The following is an 18,765-nucleotide window of genomic DNA, read 5'->3' on the forward strand; positions in this document are numbered from 1 at the left end:
CAAAGGAATAAATTTCATTGTAAGCACAAGCAGTTATCTTAAATTGCACGAATGCTTCACAATCGTACTGTTTTTAATGTATTTTTGATGAAAATAAATGCAGCTTTGGTGAGCATATAAGAGACTTCTTTCAAACACATTAAAAATCTTGCAGAATCTTTTATTCCATGTGTTTAAAGTATATTGAACTCCAGTGTAAAAGTTTGTTGTTTTAGTTCAGTTCATGAATCCAGCCAATCACTGACCTGCATGCAAAGCAAAATGAGCGGAAGTCATTTGTCCACTAGAAACGTTAGAACAAGCGTTCATGTCAAATTCAGTCTTTGTTGAGTGCACAAACAAAACATCGGTATAAATGATTGATTAACATCTTTGTGCAGAGAGCTTGTGTTTAGATCAGGGTGATATGGCTTCACTGACATCCTCATTGTAATCCCATGGGGCAGTGGGGCAGGCAAGCAGTTACTGGAGACACCAGATGGCCTCAAATTAGAATTGAAATCATGCACGCACACATTCACATGTTCTCGCTCAGTCTCAATTGCATCAAACTCTAAATAATAATTTGCTATTTCACTGAACGCAGCCTTTTGTGGTGATGTTGATGGATGGTTTTATTAATGTAATTATGTTTTAGTGAATAATCCGAAGGGTTAACTCCGTGAGATGATTCCATTAGTTCACATAATGAATCTCTGTAATCAGATCACTGATAAATTAATTCCATTAGATTCCTCTAAAGCTGTTCAGCCCAACAAATGCTCTACCCCTCTCACAATGACTGATCCCAAATCACTCCACTTTTACTTCATTTGTTTTTAAATTATTACACTGATCCATCTACTGAGATTTCATCTCTTTGTTTTTATTTTTATTACAGCATGAATCAAAATATACATGCATCACCATTAAGCAGCACAACAGTTTTCAACATTGATAATTATAATAAATGTTTCTTGAGCAGCAAATCAGCATATTAGAATGATTTCTGAAGGATCATGTGACACTGAAGACTGGAGTAATGATGCTGAAAATTCAGCTTTGCCTTCACAGGAATAAATTACATTTTAATTAACGTTGAAAATAATTAGGGAAGCACCAATATTACATTTTGTCTGATAACTGATAATTCTTTATAAGTGAAACCCAATAACCAATATATTGGCCGATAAATCTAAATCAAAATTAATAGAATTTTTGAGAGCCTGATTACAAAAATAAATGTCTCACCATTAAAAGCCAAGTCCCAATCGCACAATTGTAATGTTCTCATTATAATATTGTGACAGACTTGTGTATGTTGCACTTAACTGTATTTTCCTTTTTGAAGTGATTTCAATCATATTTCAAGCAATTCAAACCCATTATGGTGGACAGTGTGCATCTGAAGTGTCTCCGCTGAAGGAAATAATCCATTATTTATCCGCTTTATATCAGCCAAATTTTCTTATCGAGTCGATAACAATAACATTAAAAATTAACATACTGGCCGATACCGATATGGTGGCTGATATATTGTGCATCCTTAAAAATAATATTAAAATATTTTGATTCCAAAACATTGAGATATAGACACTGCAATATATATACACTCACAATTATGACAAATAAATTCACAATATGGTAAACAGTCACATTATGACTGTTACGAACTGCTCCGAGACTTGGGTTGAAGATCCAAATGCAGCTTTATTGGGACAATCCAGAATCGTAATCCATATACCAGGCAAAACATTAAACACACAGGCAAACAATCCAAAACCAGGCTGAAACACAGGCAAAAGGTTAAAGCAGAAAATCCAAAAACCAGGATAACGCTGAGAAATGCAGTGTAACAACATACAAGACTTCACAATGAAAGTGTGAATACACAGGGCTTATATAGGCAGAGTTAACAAGATAATGAGACACAGGTGAAAGTAATCAGAACATGATTAGTCCAAGCAATGGGTTATGAGAAATGTAGTTCATGGTGAGATAAAGCAGTTGCCCTCTGGTCGCTATCATAGGTACTCCAGCTGGCAGGCGTGACAGTGATGTATAAAGTTGCAGTTACCATTTTGTTTCATAATTGCGAAAACGGGCTCCCATAGAAAAGACCAGCTCAGACCACACTCTAAAAAATGATGGTTTAAAAACAACCAAAGTTGGGTTGAAAATGGAGAAACTCAGCGATTAGGTTGTTTTAACCCAGCCATTGGGTTAAATGTTTGCCCGAACATCTGGGCAGTTTTATTTAACTTTATTTGATTAAAAATTACTATATGGCTGGCATAAAATGAAGCCAAAATAGGTTGGAAATTAAAAAAGAGACACATAATTACTAGAGGCAACAATAATAATCAAAAGGTGAACATTTATTAACAAGCAATTTCATTTATTTATTATTCATTAAACTTATTAATAAATGTTCATTTATTAAACATATTAATAAATATCCATTTCCAACATACTTTCATTTTAAACAAGCAATACAATTTTTAAACAATAGTTGAGTTAAATAATACTACCCAACCGCTGGGTTTGTCCATTTTCAACCCAACTTGGGTTGTTTTTAACCCAGCATTTTTTAGAGTGTGGTCTGAGCTGGTTTATCCCAGAAAATACTGATTTGATGCTATTCTAGCTGGACGACAATCAAAACCGAGATGTTCACTAGTGAATAGTATGTTTAACCAGCTGGATTTCAGCTGAACACTAAAGTCAAGCTAGTTAGGAGGCCTGGTGGAGACAACAGCACAGCAGCATCCCACTGCCAAAGACCAGCATTCAAAACACAACTGGTGACCATGCTTGCAGTACACATATGGGTATCCCAAAGTGACAAACATAGACTCAGTGGTCTCAAGAGACACACCAGATTTTATTTTCCAAATATAGAATAGCAACAGTTACACACACACATCTGTAATACTGTAACACACTGTCACTTCAACCTCCACTGTAACTATGTGTGTTTATTGAAAAGTTGGCAGTTGCAATTCCTTTTTTAATCTTCTCTCACTCTAATATCGTGAGACTGAAGATTAAGCTTTTGATTACAGGAGCTCAGGCTGTGTGTGTGTGTGCGTGTGTGCACAATGACTCTGAAAGGGAGGGTTTCTCGCTCTCTTTCTTTTAAACACACATACACATGCTTTGGGGGGAGGGGCAGTTGTGGATATTTATCTGTGCTCCTTGTCAGCTCAGTGCAAGAACCTCTGTGCTGAGCTGCACATGCAATGCACAGGAGCCAAAGAGCAGAGAGCAGAAATAACACACTGCTGCACATCAGCACCAACACACTAGAATCACAGCACTGAAAGCCAGCGAAATGGTCTGACTGGAGAGGCAGAAGGTAAATAATCTTGTTTTTCTTTTTAAACAATGTATTTGTGAGTGTTCGGGAGCGAGAGGAAGTGGCTTTCAGCTGGCTTCCTGAACGATTCCACTAGTTGATGGGCGGAGCAAGAGGAAGGCTGTCAGCTGGGGTGGTGTAGCAGGCGGCGAGTGTGTGTGTGTGTGTGTGTATGTGTGTGTGGGTGCCAGAGTGTCAGAACAAGGAGTGTATGTGTGCAACTGCTCTTGTGTTATTGAAGATTGTACACACACTGAGGAGGTGAGTAGAAAATCTTTTCATGGGTTAATTTCCATTAAAAATAAATCAGATACGTTGAGGTTTGTGTTCAGATAGACAGGCGTGAAGATGTGTCAGTGGGGCAAGCTGTCTAAATGAAATCATTTAGAAAAAATGACTCTTTATCATGTATGTGTGTGTCTTTTTGTGTACTCCTACACTAGATTATTGTAAGATGTGTAGTGTTTTTTCCACTGTGTGGATGGGTGTGTTTGTTCTGTCTGACTAGTCTTGCATGGACGCAAGGCTTGTCCACAGCCGTTGCATGTGTGTCAGTCTTAAATTGCTTTGGGGATGAGTATGATTGCAAGAGGATGTGTTTGTTAGTACGCATCAGGGTTTCGTAATTTTACTCACTGTAATGTAGAGCAGAAATGCCTTTTTTGGTCAGGTGTACGTACGAGGAGCATCTGTTTGGGGTAAATGCTGCCGGAGATGGGGGGATGAAAGTGGAGGAGAGCATGGGGGAGGGGAGGGAGAAGATGCTGGAGAGAGAAAAGAGAGTGATGGAGAAATGGCAGAAGGAGAAAGGGGGTTGAATATTTGAGAGGAATCCCCCAGGAGTCCCCGGAGAATTCTGATGATGACTCTAGAACAGTGTTCGTTCTCGCGGAAGGTTCCGCTCAACTGTATGGCAGGCTGAGCTTTGGTTAGCACTCACATACATTAAACAGTGTTCACAGCATTGAGTGATTCTTATTAGAGCTTAGAATCACAGAAATTATTGTTTGTAATCTGAATGCATTAATAATACTTTGTTTGAAAGCACAGAATGGATGAGGTACATCTTGCTGGTTTGGTAGGCCTTTATTTATTTATTTATTTTTCTTTATTAGGCAATCTGGATGTCACAAACACATCTTATGTAATGTTGAACCCTTATTATGAAGATATCCAGTACTTAATAAGATAATAGTCAGGTGTGTGTCCGTACACACACACACATAAACACTGTTGAGTGGAATATATACTCATATAACAGTTTTCTTTACAAAAAAAAATAATTTATAGGTTTGTATTTTGGAATAATTGTTGAAAATTTTACTATAACTATAATATCCAAGAAAGCTTGGCATTCAAATATGATCATTTGTAGACTATTAAAAATCATATTATACATACTATAATTTATTAGTCACCATGGACATTCAAATAATCAGAATTCACAGTAAACAACGTTCATACATCACATAAAATCAATTATTTACATATATATAATATCAGTGTATTTATTAGTTGGTTATATTGATGCATAGATATGTACATAATTGGTCTGTATATTGAGAGAGAGATTAATAATACTTTTCTTTACTTATTTTAGTTTTAATTTCTTCTAAAGCGGTCTGTTCTGGGTTGGTTGGGGAGAGAATAAACATGTATTTGTTTATTTGGATTCGCAATTAGCCACTACCTAGATAGTGGCTACTCTTCCTGTGGTCCCAACAAGTAAAAATAAAAAAATTAAAAAAACATAAACCCAAAATTAATTCCAAAATATCAAAATTAACAGTTTACTATATATTGTGTCATTATATATTCCTTTAAAGATTTTTTAAAATGCATTGTACTCAAAAAAAAAAAAAAAAAAAAAAAAAAGTAATATAATTTCTTAATTTTACATAGAAAATGTAAAACATTATCTCTCGACAAAATGCTAACATTAATTTTTTTTTAAATAAAAATAACTAAATATATTAAAAGGGTTTATAATTGGAAGGCATAAAAACACATGTGCATGACCAAACAAATGTACAGAAGTTTAGTAATATGTTGAAACCAGGCACAGAGTGGCCTTATTTTTGAGCCTGTTTATAATATGCTCTAGTAAAGTGTGTATGTTTGTGTAATTTTGTGAGGAATACATTACTATGTATGGATAGTGGAGGGGGGATGGGGGTCCTTGAATAGATGCGAATAATATAAAAGCAACCCCAGCACACATCTTACAGTTCACTGTTCAGAGTGGGTGGATCTGGTGCTGTCGTGAGTGTGTGTGGTTCAGGTATACCCTATATTATGGGGACAATATATCCCCACAAAGATGGCGATATCTAAAATCCTTTACGTTCCTTATGTGGACATTTTTAGTCCCCATGAGGAAAACAGCTTATAAATCATACTAAGTGATGTTTTTTGAAAATGTAAAAATGCAGAAAGTTTTCTGTGATGATGGGTAGGTTTAGGGGATAGAATATACAGTTAGTACAGTATAAAAATCATTATGTCTATGGAATGTCCCCATAAAACATGAAACCCAACATCTGTGTGTGATTTATGAGGACACAAATTTGTATAATGACATGGGTATTATACTGGTATTACAATGTAAATGTGGTTTATGAGAACATTTCCTGAGTTATCGTAATTAAAATGGCTTAAAAACATACTAAACAATGTTTTATTAAAAATGAAGAAATGCAGTTTCCTGTGATGGGTAGGTTTAGGAGTAGGGTTAGCGTAGTGGGAGAGAATATACAGTTTGTACAGTATAAAAACCATTACGCTTATGGAGAGTCCCCATAAACCACATATACCAATGTGTGTGTCTGTGTGTGTGTCTGTATAAGTATGAACAGCTGGAGAGACAAAGGTCTTTGTTAAAACTAAATTTCTTCCATTTATTATTTTTCCACTCTTGCCTGAGAACATAGCCAGACTCTTTCATCCTTTTACTCCATTCCAAGAGAGACAGTGAGTGAATGTATGGAGAGAGAGAGAGAGAGAGAGAGAGAGAGAGAGAGAGAGAGAGAGAGAGAATTCCTATGAAGGAGAAAATGACTTCATGCTCTGTTTGTAGACTCAACCACTCTGACTAATATTCACACCAGGCATCTTCTCTCCACCTTATTTCACATTACATCTGAAAGTTGTTTGATGTCATGTCATGTTTTTTATATGAGTGTGTGTGTGCCTGTGCTACTTTTGGTACAAAAACCTGACAAATATTATATACGCATATATGAAATTATATAATAAAGTATAAACACAAAACTATAATAATATATACTTTATAATGAAAATGTAAATTGTTAGTTTTTAAATAATGTAAACTAAATTTTATTTTTTCTAACTTAAAACTTTATAAAACAATAAAAGTGTTTGGAACATAAAGTTATGTATAATACATTACATTTTTATATCTTCAGTGAAAATTGAAAACTGTGAATCAGTGATTAAAGTGGCAGAGTGAGGGAAAAGCCTTGTGTTTATTGATAAGGGGACACTAAGAACGGAGTATGTGAGTACATTTCAGTATATAAACATGACTTTGTTGAAAGTAGAGAATGCAGGCCCGGATGTTTGGAATATTGTTAACTCTCCGGGAACCTTGGGTGTTGCTCTTGGCTAAGTGGCAGATTCTGCAGGAAGTCATTTTAACCCACTGTACACGCACACAAGCTCCTGTTTCATGAAAAACCACAAGTCTTGATAATCTTGAATGATCTCATCCTGTATTTAAATCAGTTTAGATTTAGTGTTTTAAGAACTCATGATGAAAGAAAGTCAGAAGACTTTTTTTGAATATTCACTAAGTTCATGGAGAATTGCCTAGCTTTCCTAACTCCTAACTCGTGAGGGGAAGTTTCAAGTCTTATGTTTATAAGACTGAATCTGACATGAGAACAGACTGTTTTTTACTGTCTGATAAGACACCCGGACACCGCAGGAAACAAACCATAGAGCAATACGATTAATTCAGACAGAGTCGCAGACGTTTAAAACTGAAGTGTGGTAGCTTCTGTCAGATGTACATGGGAGGTTTTTGACTCGGTCAACAGGATGTGTGTGGCAGACGTTAGGCGTCAGAGAAACGGAGTGACAGGCATGGTTTGAGTCTTGAGATCTGGGGCCTCATGTATAAAATGTTGCTTAGAAACTGAAACTGTCCTACATTTGATCTTTAGATCATTTCTCAAACGTGCATAGGCCTATTTGTGATGCAAAAAAATGTTTGCACACCTCTCTTGCAGATGTGAAATTTATAAAATCACAAATTACCTTGAAATTATGCGCAGCTAAAGATCTCCGCTTGTAAATGCCACCTAATTAATGTCAATAACATATAAAAGAGCAACAGTCAACATCCAAATCCTTTACTTAAGAATGGCGAACAGCAAGAATTGCTTAGATTTCCAAATACCTGCAGTACTCCGCCTCTGTGCCACAAGGAAAAGTGAGTACTTTTTCCACGTCAAAGACCATTTGTCAGGACCAACGTCGTCAAAGATGACTGACGATTAGCACACAGCTTGGACTGGTGGTATGGTTCTGTTCTGGGCAAGAACTCCATAGGTCAACCCAGGTGAAAAAAAAAAAAAGTACACTTTCATAATGTACTTAAAGTGCTCTATTTTTGCACACTTAAAGGGTTAGTTCACCCAAAAATTCTGTCATTAATTACTCACCCTCATGTCGTTCCAAACCAGTAAGACCTTCGTTCATCTTCGGAACACAAATTAAGATATTTTTGATCAACTCTTTTTTCAATGCCCATAAAGCTACCAAAGACGCATTTAAAACAGTTCATGTGACTACAGTGGTTTAACCTTAAAGTTATAAAGAATACTTTTTGTGTGCCAAAAATAACAAAATAGCGACTTTATTCCACAATATCATGGGCGATTTCAAAACACTGCTTCATGAAGCTTCGAAGCTCTATGAATCTTTTGTTTCGAATCAGTGGTTTGGAGCGCTAAAATCCCATGATCAGGAAACAAGGCTTCATTACGTCATAAGTGTTTTGAAACTTCAATAGTTCACGTGACATTGGCAGATTGATACACGCTCCGAACCACTGATTCGCACAGTTGAGTACACTTAGATGTTCTAAAGATTATCTTAAGAAGTACTAAAGAATTTTTAGTATATTAATACAAAATAGTATATATATATATATATACAAAATTAGTGCGTGAAAATAGAGCACTTTAAGTACATTATGGAAGTGTAATTTTTCCCCCCTGGGAAGCCTGTAAGAGCAGGGAGAGCAGCGATAAGGGTAAACATAACAGAACCAACCAACATAAATATATTGCAAAAATAATTAATATTCAATAATTTAATGTACAACATAATTCGAGACAAATTAGTCTGATTCAAAGAGGAATATCAGAAGGCCAAGTTCTGGATGACAGGAGGAGCTGGGGATGGAGGAAGGTAATTATCTCCTGAGCAATGTGATAAAGCTGCTGATAATACTGAATCGACCTTATATAGTGTTGCTGGGATAGGCGTCATATTCCTATAGGTAGACGTGGATCAGCTGATGCGAGCTTAACTGATGTGACCTGCCAGAACTAATGCTACACTTGATTTTTATAAATATGAACGTTGGTGTGGATTTTAGCTTATGCACAAGTAAGTTTAAATCTGTGCATACGCACGTTTTGTAAACGAGGCCCCTGGTGTCAGGGTCAGTGCCTACTAGGGGACCCCTGTAGTGAAACCAGAAAAACATTATAAATCTGTCTCTCTCTTTCACTCTCTCTCTTTACCATCTGGGGCTCAGTGGATAAATTATTAAACTGGCTAGTGTCTGCTGGCAAGAATGTTTACAACCTCGGTTCAATGGAAAAAATGTGCCTCTAACTTCTTTTTTGCAAATCTCCAAAAACAAACCTATTCAGACAATTCACTGCAGTTTCCAGCTGAAATTAACACTAGTGGCAGTAAAACATTAACACTTTTTATTACTTTTCGCACAAATGGTTATTACTGGAGCAGATTATCGATTAATAGAGTTGTTTTTGCATGGTTTCTTACACAATACTATGTTTTGACACCTTTACCATACATGATTTATAAACAAATACATTTTGATGTTTGCATCACATGACCAGCTCCAAATGTATGGCTTTTCTGACATAGTAAATTTGCTCAGTAGCTCACCCGGTACAGCATTGCATTTGCGATGCGAAGCACTCGGGTACACATGAACGAGTCATGATAAATGAGTTCAAAGACTTGTAGAAGCAAGATTGTTGCTTCAGCAAAGGTATTTTTATCTCATGTTTGCTTTTGTTAATACTATCAACAGCTTTAACCTTTTAGTGCCACTCATTTAACACAATACATACAATAACCAACGTAATAAAACGTTGCCAGATTCACGTTCATCTATTTCAGAGAAAACTGAACATGCTTTTAGATAATTGAAGCACGCAAGAGCAATGAAATGTCACCACAGTTACTTTTTCCACTGAGCCTGGGTTGGAGCACACACATTTCTGCAGAAAGAAGGCTCGTTTTTATCTAATTTTGGTGTAATGTTAGAGTCAAAATTGACCCTGTTTACTTTATCAATGTACATTCTCAGTCTTCAGAAAAAATAGTTTGTGTTCATGATCTTTCATCAAAATAACTTGTTATTTTGGCCATGCAGCAGATAATGTTAAAGAATAGATAAATAGCTATTGTTAAAAAAAACTTGCGTTCATTCAAGTATGTATGTATGCAAGCTGACTATTCACTATTCAGTCAATTCACAATGAATAAAATCAAGGCCTGTTCTACGTTTGTGCTTTTTGAATATCCTGTTTCACATGGAAATGTGTTCCACATTACGGAAGTAAAATTGATTGTGAACACATTCACATTGACTGTGATGTTGGTGGTGGAGTTAGAAAAGCCCTGTGTCACAGTTGCAAACATTTGAAAACTTCTTAAATGAGCCTAAGATGGTTTACTGGTATTATACGGTTTAAGGTGTTTTTATTGGATTAAGATGCTCTCTCTGGCTGGCCAAGCTGGTTTTACTCTGGTCTAGAGTGTTTTCTGTTGTTGTTTTGATGGCCAGCTCATGTTCTAATCTGAGCCTAACGCCTCTAAAACCAGCCAACAGATGGTTTACATCAACCATCTGAAGTTGATTTAAAGTTGACATGAAATAAAAATTCACTGATTCATTGATCTTGTTGACCTAATAATTAAAAAAAAAAAAAAAAAAAAAAAAGTCTAACTCCATTTGGGTCAATGACGTGGCAAGTTATTTTTTTGTATAAAGGCCTTAACAATTATAAAAAACAAAGATATGACATCCAAAGTATGTAAGGTAGTACAACTAGATCTCTTTTATCGAATCCAAAAGGATTTAATAATATTTTTCTACATACAAAGGTATTTTAAAGATTATGAAGTGTCAAATGCCATTCAGTTTAACCGTCCAAATGCCAATACAGCCTCTTCATTTGTGATTAAAGTATCTTAAAATGTAATAAATGCATATATTTTTATTCTGGCATGATATAATATCATATATTAGCATAGTGCAAAATGGTATTAAAATTATGTGTAGAAGTCATTGCTTGGTTATGAGAAAGAATGTCCGGAAAAATGAATTTCACTGATGTCATTCGGAGTAACCAATATAAAGGGACCATTTTGGATTAAGTCATGCGGTCAGCATCATGTGACAGGATGTGCCATCATTCAGACACCTGCAAAGGACCACATGGTATTGAAGCAAATTAACTAACTATTTGAAAAATTCGTCATTCGGTATAACCAAAAGTGTCATTCGGTAAAACCGAAATTTTGGTTAAACCGTATTACTTTTTTGGTGAAAAATTTTGTCCATCTTGTAAAACATGACAAAAGCAGTGTTAATTGATTATAAAAACCACAATCTCACTGTTATCACTTAATTAAACTTCAAAATTAATTATATCTCCATTATGATTTTTTACACTTTTAAAAACCTTATTCGTCAATGACCCATTTACAGGTGAAACCTGATCTCTGGTGACATATGCCAGACTTTTCCAATCATTTAGGCCCTGTCCACATGAACACGGGTATTTTCAAAACCGCAGCTTTTTCTATGCAGTTTGGCCATTCATCCACGCACAAACGCAGTATCCGATTACTGAAACTGAACATTTTTGAAAACTCCTGCCAGGGATTTTTAGAAAGTCCAGTTTCAGTGTTGTTGTGTAGATGGTGAAACTGGAGATTGTGGCTTGTAACAGGTAATAACCTTTTTTTAGGCTTCTGATTGGCCAACATGACTTTACAGTTAAGGTTATATCGCCACCTGTTGGTTTGGCATGCTCTAGCCTGATTAAACCCCGCCCCTTTCTCACATTTGACTGCAAGCTCACATTCAGATCTGCCTCCATCCAATTAACAACCAAAGACCATGTCCCCTCCCTACATTTTTTTCCTTTTCGATAATCTGTTTTACACAGATAACCATCAAAATACAGAAGAAAAGAACCACTGCTATTTCTGTTACATCCCAACTTTTTTTAGCAGGGTTATGCATAAAAATGATGCATGAGTTGAATAAGTTTAAGTTGGATTTTTGGTCCATTTGTCATTTAAGCGATGTTCACCACCATTAATCATTAAAGACCAACATCATGCATTCATATTTCCAGACAATTATTTATTAATATTATTATTATTTCTTTGAATATATGTTGTCAAGAGACATTAGATAGCCAAACCATTTAGTATGCTATGAAACAAACAGTGAGCTGGTAGCTTTGTCCTGTGTGTAGGTGGACATGTGACCAGGGTTTTATATTAAATTATGAGGTTACTCCTCTTGTTCCTCATTCCTGTGTTATCTCAGTCATGTTACCTTCAGTGAAACTTGCGAGGGTGTTAATTCTGTTCAAAAACAAAGTATTGCAGCAATAGAGTGACTCATTTTACCAACTTGCGGTGGACCCTAATGTTTTGGTGGTGCTGTATCCACTGAGACAGAGGAGACGTGGAGAGATTAAATGTTGCTGGAACATTCTGTGTGGAAGTGATTCACAATAGTGGAATTCCCTGCTGCTGCAGAGCTTCTCCAGCAGAGTAATTGGCCCATTCATCACATTGACAGAGACAGACAGAGGAAGAGAAAGAGGGAAGGTGAGGTGGAAATACAGGAAGGCCAATCTGTACTCTGAAAAGTTCTACTTAACCCTGCTATATTTTTACAAAAAGAATCATATCAATCATATCAACTGCACGTGTTATCATCACGCTTAAGTCAGCCGTTCAGTTGTTTTAGTTTCGATAGTGCAAGCTGGGCTTTTGTATAGGCACATAAGATAAACTTCAGTCAGGTCTGGAATGTTTCTCACTGCAAACAGTCTGGGAAAGGTGTGACATTCTAAACCCTTCAACCAGCACATGCACACACACTCGCACATGCACACAAACGCTTGCAAAAGGCCTTGAGCTGCAACCGAGATATTGAACATATGGACTCTAACTGCATGGCTTCCTTTCTCAACAGAGGCTGAAGACACACCACAGGAGGTGAACTCGCTAAACAAAAACTGGCAGAAGGCGAAAAGAGTCCAAAATAAGGTGAGAACCAGAAAGAAATTATGTAAAAGGAGAAAGACAAATAGGTGAAACACACATCTGTATGCAGTACTAAAAGATATGTGATAGTCTACTTGTGAAAAGGCCTGTTCACACCAAGGACGATAACTATAAAGATAACAATAAAAATATAGTACAAAAACTCATTCTAAAAGAGTACAATGATAACAATATCATTAGGATCACTTTCATAATATTTTTTTCCAGCTGTTGAACGATAAAACACTGACAGCCAATCAGAATCCATTCTAATTTAACGGCTCGTGCATTTTAGATGACATTGCGGAGAAGTTAAATGCTAAGGTCCAGAAAAAGCCACAACTGTTTGACAAGTCAAACCCCCTTTTCAAGAAATGTATATATGGAAAACAATCGGTCGTACCCTTGGAATACATAGTGAGAAGTATTAACGTTGAGATCATTATGCCAGGCTAGCAAACAGTGTAACATAAAATTACCTCAGGTATCCAGCGCTAGTTTCAACAACATTGTCTTGCTTCCTTTAAAGTTGCAGTGAAAAAGACTAGGCGTTGTTTTTATTCCACTATATTGACTTCATCAGCTAAATTCACTGTTAGATTAGATCGATTACACTAGCTATTCACTCGAAACATAGCATCCTGAGGACATCTGCTGGTTAAAGCCGTGTAAATGCAACAAGAACAGCAAAAACATGTTATACACACTTGCGCCTGAGCTTAAAATAATCAGACCGTTATCGTTCGTTGGTGTGGATGTAAATATAGTTATCATTATAGTCATGGTTTTTGTTGTGAACGGGCCTTAAGAGAGTGATGTTTGCTTTCAAACACCTGCGCTGATTAAAGTTTGAGGGTGAACCATTATTGGGTTTATCAAAGTTCACGGCATTTTTCAAATTTCGTAGCGCCGAGGTCATCCATTTTCACAAGTTTGCTCTGTTGCCATTCTTCTTCTAGAGTGTTCCATTAAGAAGAACCTTTTCAGCCCAGGGAGACTCGATATTACACCTTGATTATTCTTGTTGTGCTACATTATAACAGCCTCTTCAAACGCCCCCTGCAGTGGCACTTCCATTTCCCTGCTGGCCTTCCTGTAGAAATGCGGCTTGGGTAAATGGCACACATATGGCCCACTCTCTGGGGATACAAATTAAATGAGCTCCCTCTGTACCTCTTCAAATATATACATGCCGCTTTATAGACCCCTAACTGTCTTCTGATGAACAAATCAATAGAAATCAACTTATTTGCAAACTAGCTTGTGATTGGCCCACTAAATATACTACATTTTCAATTCCAAGGACACCCAAATACAATGATCCCCTTGTGAGGGGCTCTTCCTAAAGTTGCAAGGCAGCTATTTATACTGTGTGAGCAAAATTTAAACATGTTTTTATGAAGAAAAGTTGACATGAAATTATATACAGTAATTTAAATTTCTTTCTGATTCTGATAATTGACTTTCATTGTCACAGTTAAGCTGCAGCAATCCAAGAGAGCAGGCAGGAAGATGAATAAATTGACTTTTAAATAAACACAGAGGGAAACAAAGTGCTAAAATGCAACATTAACACTAAACAAGGAACTGAGGAATACCAAGGGCTTAATGCTGCCTTCATGTGCTATAGGAAATCTGATAACTCACACTTCTGAAGTCATGATTAGAAGCTTATCGCATTCAAGTTTTGACATGAGAGAGCATTAGGAAACTTGTATTTACGATAATTCAGAGAGCATGTGAAGGCAGCATACATACACAAGGGAAGATAATCAACAGAACAGGGGATAGGTGTGAACTAATTAGAAACCATGGAAACTAACTAATGGTGGGGAAATGAGAACAACGGAAACAGGAACTACAACTAAAGCAAACCAAAACACAATGAAACCAACATGTGACATTGTTATTGTACTTTTATATTTTTATATTGTAGTAAATTATCTAAACTTGTTTTTAGAGTAATATTAGATGTATAAAACATTAGATGAAATAGATGAAAGATACAATTAGATGAAAATAAACAAACTATTTAATAGAGAATATAGAATTTTATGGAGAAAATCATAAGCCCCCCCCCCCACACACACAAAATCATATGCAGATATATTTTTGTTACAAACTAGGGCTGTTAATAAAATAATTGCAATTAATCCCATGATTTCTAACTTTAGACATTCAGTAAATTTTTTAAAAAAAATCTTTGAATATTTTAAAACTTTGGATGATCTGGAAAATTATTATTTTTTTTTTATTAATTTGACAGAAAATCTTGTTTTTTCCTACTGACTATTAAAGTATAATTAGGGGCCATTTATGACACCTTTTTCAATTAAAAAATGAAAACCTTTTAAGCATTTTGGCTGTTCATTCAACAGTGTTTTGAGGGCCTGAAAATGCAAATGTTTGAAAACGGGTTTCAAAGTGCAAGTTTTGTCTCCGCGTAAACTAGAAAAACACACATTTGTAAAAAAAAAAAAAAAAAAAAATAAATAAATAAAATTACATCTTGCACATACAGTCTATATAAGTGTGTTATGTCTTTACAAAGTGGCATTGCCAACTACTGGCCTGACATGCATAATACAGCGTTTTTAGTCATTTTCGTGGATCTCTGTCAACGGGGATCATTTTCTGACTGTAGACGTTAAAATTTTGTAATTATTTAAAAAAAAATTATTGTGTTAAACATATTTGATTAATAACGTATGTCGACTTTATATGTAAGGAATAATTAAAGACGGGCCATTGAATTCTTAGAAAATATTGGTAATGCGACCACGCCAGTCAATTATTACGCTTGCACTACGGTTACCACACCTCAAGACATTGTTCAAATGTTGTATTTCAAGACATTTGTCAAGTTTTGTCCTTAAAACACTTGTGTGTGGGACTAATTTCTTACGCATCTCATCCCAAGCCTCCGTTGCCAATTCCAAAATGACATTTCAGAACTAGTAACAGAGGTTTGAGCCATCGATAGCAGAATAATACCATTGTTAAAGTTATTAACGCGGTTGAGAGAGAGAGAGAGAATAAGCATGTGAATGAGCCTACCCGAGTCTGTGCGTCTCTCATGGCTGCAGTGTCTCTACTAATAGCGAAACTATAAGTTTATCTACCTCAAGAATCGCAGTTATTACCACACTGGTGAGAAATGTCATGCATCTTTAAAGTGGCTAAACTACTTTTTCTGATTAATTCGTCAGAGCAGCGCTGACAAAACGTTTCTGTGCGAGTGTGTGTCCGTACTATACAGTATGTGTGTACGTTTTAAAAAAGAGAGAGAGAGAGAGAGAGCAGGAAAGATTAAGCACTTTCAGGACACAATAATTTGTAATTTTCATCCTATTGTTTAGTATATTTACTTGCTTGGTTGGTGTCATTATGGGTTTTGTTTCATTTGTGGTTGTAGGACCTATTAACATAACTGAAATCATTTGGTGAAGTGATATGGAACTGCAATGCGGTCAAGACCTGCTAGAACTACTTTAGCCGTGTGTTTCCCTGAAAATAATTGCACACCTTAGAACGTTGGTCAACCAATCAGATTTGAGTATTCAACAGCCCTGTAGTATGAATATATATATTTACTAAAAATTGTTTATGGACCTCTCAAGGACGCGGGGTTAGACTACATTGATAGTAAAGGGTTAACTGGCAGTAGATCTCTGAGCCTCTATTTCATCACATACAGCACAGACTGTATGTATATCAGCAGGCTACACACTCTTCAAGTTACTGGCACTGTTCTCTTTCCTATCACTGACATTCTCCTTTTGCCTCCTGTGTCTTAATCCCCTCCTCTCTCTGACCCCCTATAAGGTAAAGTTTTGAGCTCCCGGAAGACGAATCGGGACTGCAATCTAAAATGGCTTTTAAACATAGACTCCACCCTGGATTTGCGCTGATGTTCCTTGTCTGGCTGTAAATGTCTCTTTAGGCCTGATTTAGAGAGGCAGGCAGTGTGCTGAAGCTGTCCCCTCTCTGAACTCTTCAGATGTATGGGGTCCCCGGTCTAAAGTTGCCTTTGGTGAGCTCCATCCTTGATTTTAGGAGTGGAACATTTCATTGCTGTCAGATCGCTCTGTATCTCAGTTGCCTAGCAACTGAGGTCCATTGCAAAGATGCATGGGATGGTCACTAGGTTTAATGAAACAGTCTTTACAACGGATTACCAGGAGCCGAGGATGAAGATGCTGCTCTTCTTAGAAAATTGTCTTTTGCTGGAGTGTCACTCTCATTAATTTGTGGAATAAAGGCAGAATCCTTTGTCTTTAACTAAACATAACTGTATTTACAGTTACTTATTGCCTTGTTTATCTGATAATGTTGGCACACAAAATGACGCATTAACTGTTGAATTATAATGCAATAATATCAGGAAATATAATTGTAGATAATGTGATAAGAGTCAGGACATTATCCATAAACATTTGGATGTCAAGATGCTGACTACATTTGCCAGCTTTATTGGTTTACAAGTGGAAAGTTAATAGGCCGTGATGAACTTGTTTCCTTCAGGCCAAGTTGGAGTTTCCTCTCATTTTCAACTTCATTAATGACTAAACCTTGTATATTGAATTACATTCACATTATAAACACTCAAGGGAAGGTGTGTCTTGTGTAGTGATAATAGAGGAGTAAATCTGTGTTGTTTATGGATAGGAAGTTTGGGTTGGGCTCGTTACCTAGAATGAGGTCAGTGTGACAGCTGATAGTCTAGCGCCCCCTGCTGTTTGCTCTCAGCAGCAGGCCTTTGTGTTTAACCTCACTGCAGGAGAGCCGACGGAGATTAAAAACTCAAATACAGCACAGACCTTTGAGCTCACAGTCATGACAGGTGTGTCACAGTGTGCTATCAATACCCATATGGCAGAGCTACATTAATATGTAAGAAGCACACACATGCGTTTGCTTTTCTGTCGTTGTGGGGACTATCCATTGACTAATATCATTTTTATACTAAGCTAATATTTTAACTACAAACTAGATATTATATTAAAAGTAGTACTCACATTTAATGTGAAACTTGAGCTTATGTCAGGTAGGAACACAGGCATTTTTTTATTTTTTATTTTAACAAGTTTACATACCGTCGCTGTCGGGCGGAAACCTCGTGTTTAATTAAACACTATGGTCGAAGTTGGTGTTGTGGCTTTACATAGTGTTTCTTGAGTAAAGAAAACGCTGTACTTACCCAAACATCAGTTCTTTGTTTACCTTCCTTGCGTTGCAAACAAGCAGAGATCTCCAAACTGTGCGCATTCAAAATGGAGGCGGGGTGGAGTTATGAGGTTTGACTGACAGATTGAGGAGCCAATGGTTTAGTAACAACCTCTTTTAAATGCTTTCTATTGGTTAAATATTTGTAAAACCCACATACAGACATAAAGGATGACCAATAGCATTAACTTTATAAAACAATGACGAAATATAGAGATACAAGGTTTTGGCCGACAGCTCGATGATATATTCTTATTTGTAGTATTTATTTTTACTTATTTTTTGGGATTTGATCATTTTTCACGGCACAGTGATTAGGAAACACTGCTTTAGAGCAAGGATTTCTAAATAAATAAAAATATGGTATTGACCACCAAACACGATAATCTACTTTATAAGAATATAGTAAATACACTGTGAAAAACTATTATAAATATGAATACACTATGTTTAAAAGTTGGGATGAAGTAAGGTTTTAAATGTTTTTTTTAAATAAGTCTCTTCTGCTCACCAAGGCTTGCATTTATTTGATTAAAAATACAGTAAAAACAGTGATACTGCGAAATATTACAATTTAAAATAACTTTCTATTTAAATATATTTTAAGATGTATAAAACTA

The 18,765-nt window shown here is 36.2% G+C and overlaps 1 protein-coding gene across 5 annotated transcripts in view; it reads left to right on the top strand.

Moving 5' to 3' along the window:
• gng2 (guanine nucleotide binding protein (G protein), gamma 2) overlaps positions 1–18,765 on the top strand; it is a 30,080-nt gene that overhangs the window by 8,935 nt on the left and 2,380 nt on the right. The window contains exons 1-2 of one of the 5 annotated variants that reach the window (XM_048204095.1): positions 3,178–3,337; positions 12,849–12,922. The gene's annotated coding sequence lies outside the window, so the exon portion shown is untranslated. Of the gene's footprint in view, positions 1–3,173; positions 3,338–3,442; positions 3,599–12,848; positions 12,923–18,765 lie in introns of those variants that run through there. The other 4 variants (XM_048204094.1, XM_048204096.1, XM_048204097.1 and 1 more) reach the window with 4 other exon arrangements.

Source organism: Megalobrama amblycephala, linkage group LG10, assembly GCF_018812025.1.
Source record: "Megalobrama amblycephala isolate DHTTF-2021 linkage group LG10, ASM1881202v1, whole genome shotgun sequence".
Taxonomy (NCBI): Eukaryota; Metazoa; Chordata; class Actinopteri; order Cypriniformes; family Xenocyprididae; genus Megalobrama; species Megalobrama amblycephala.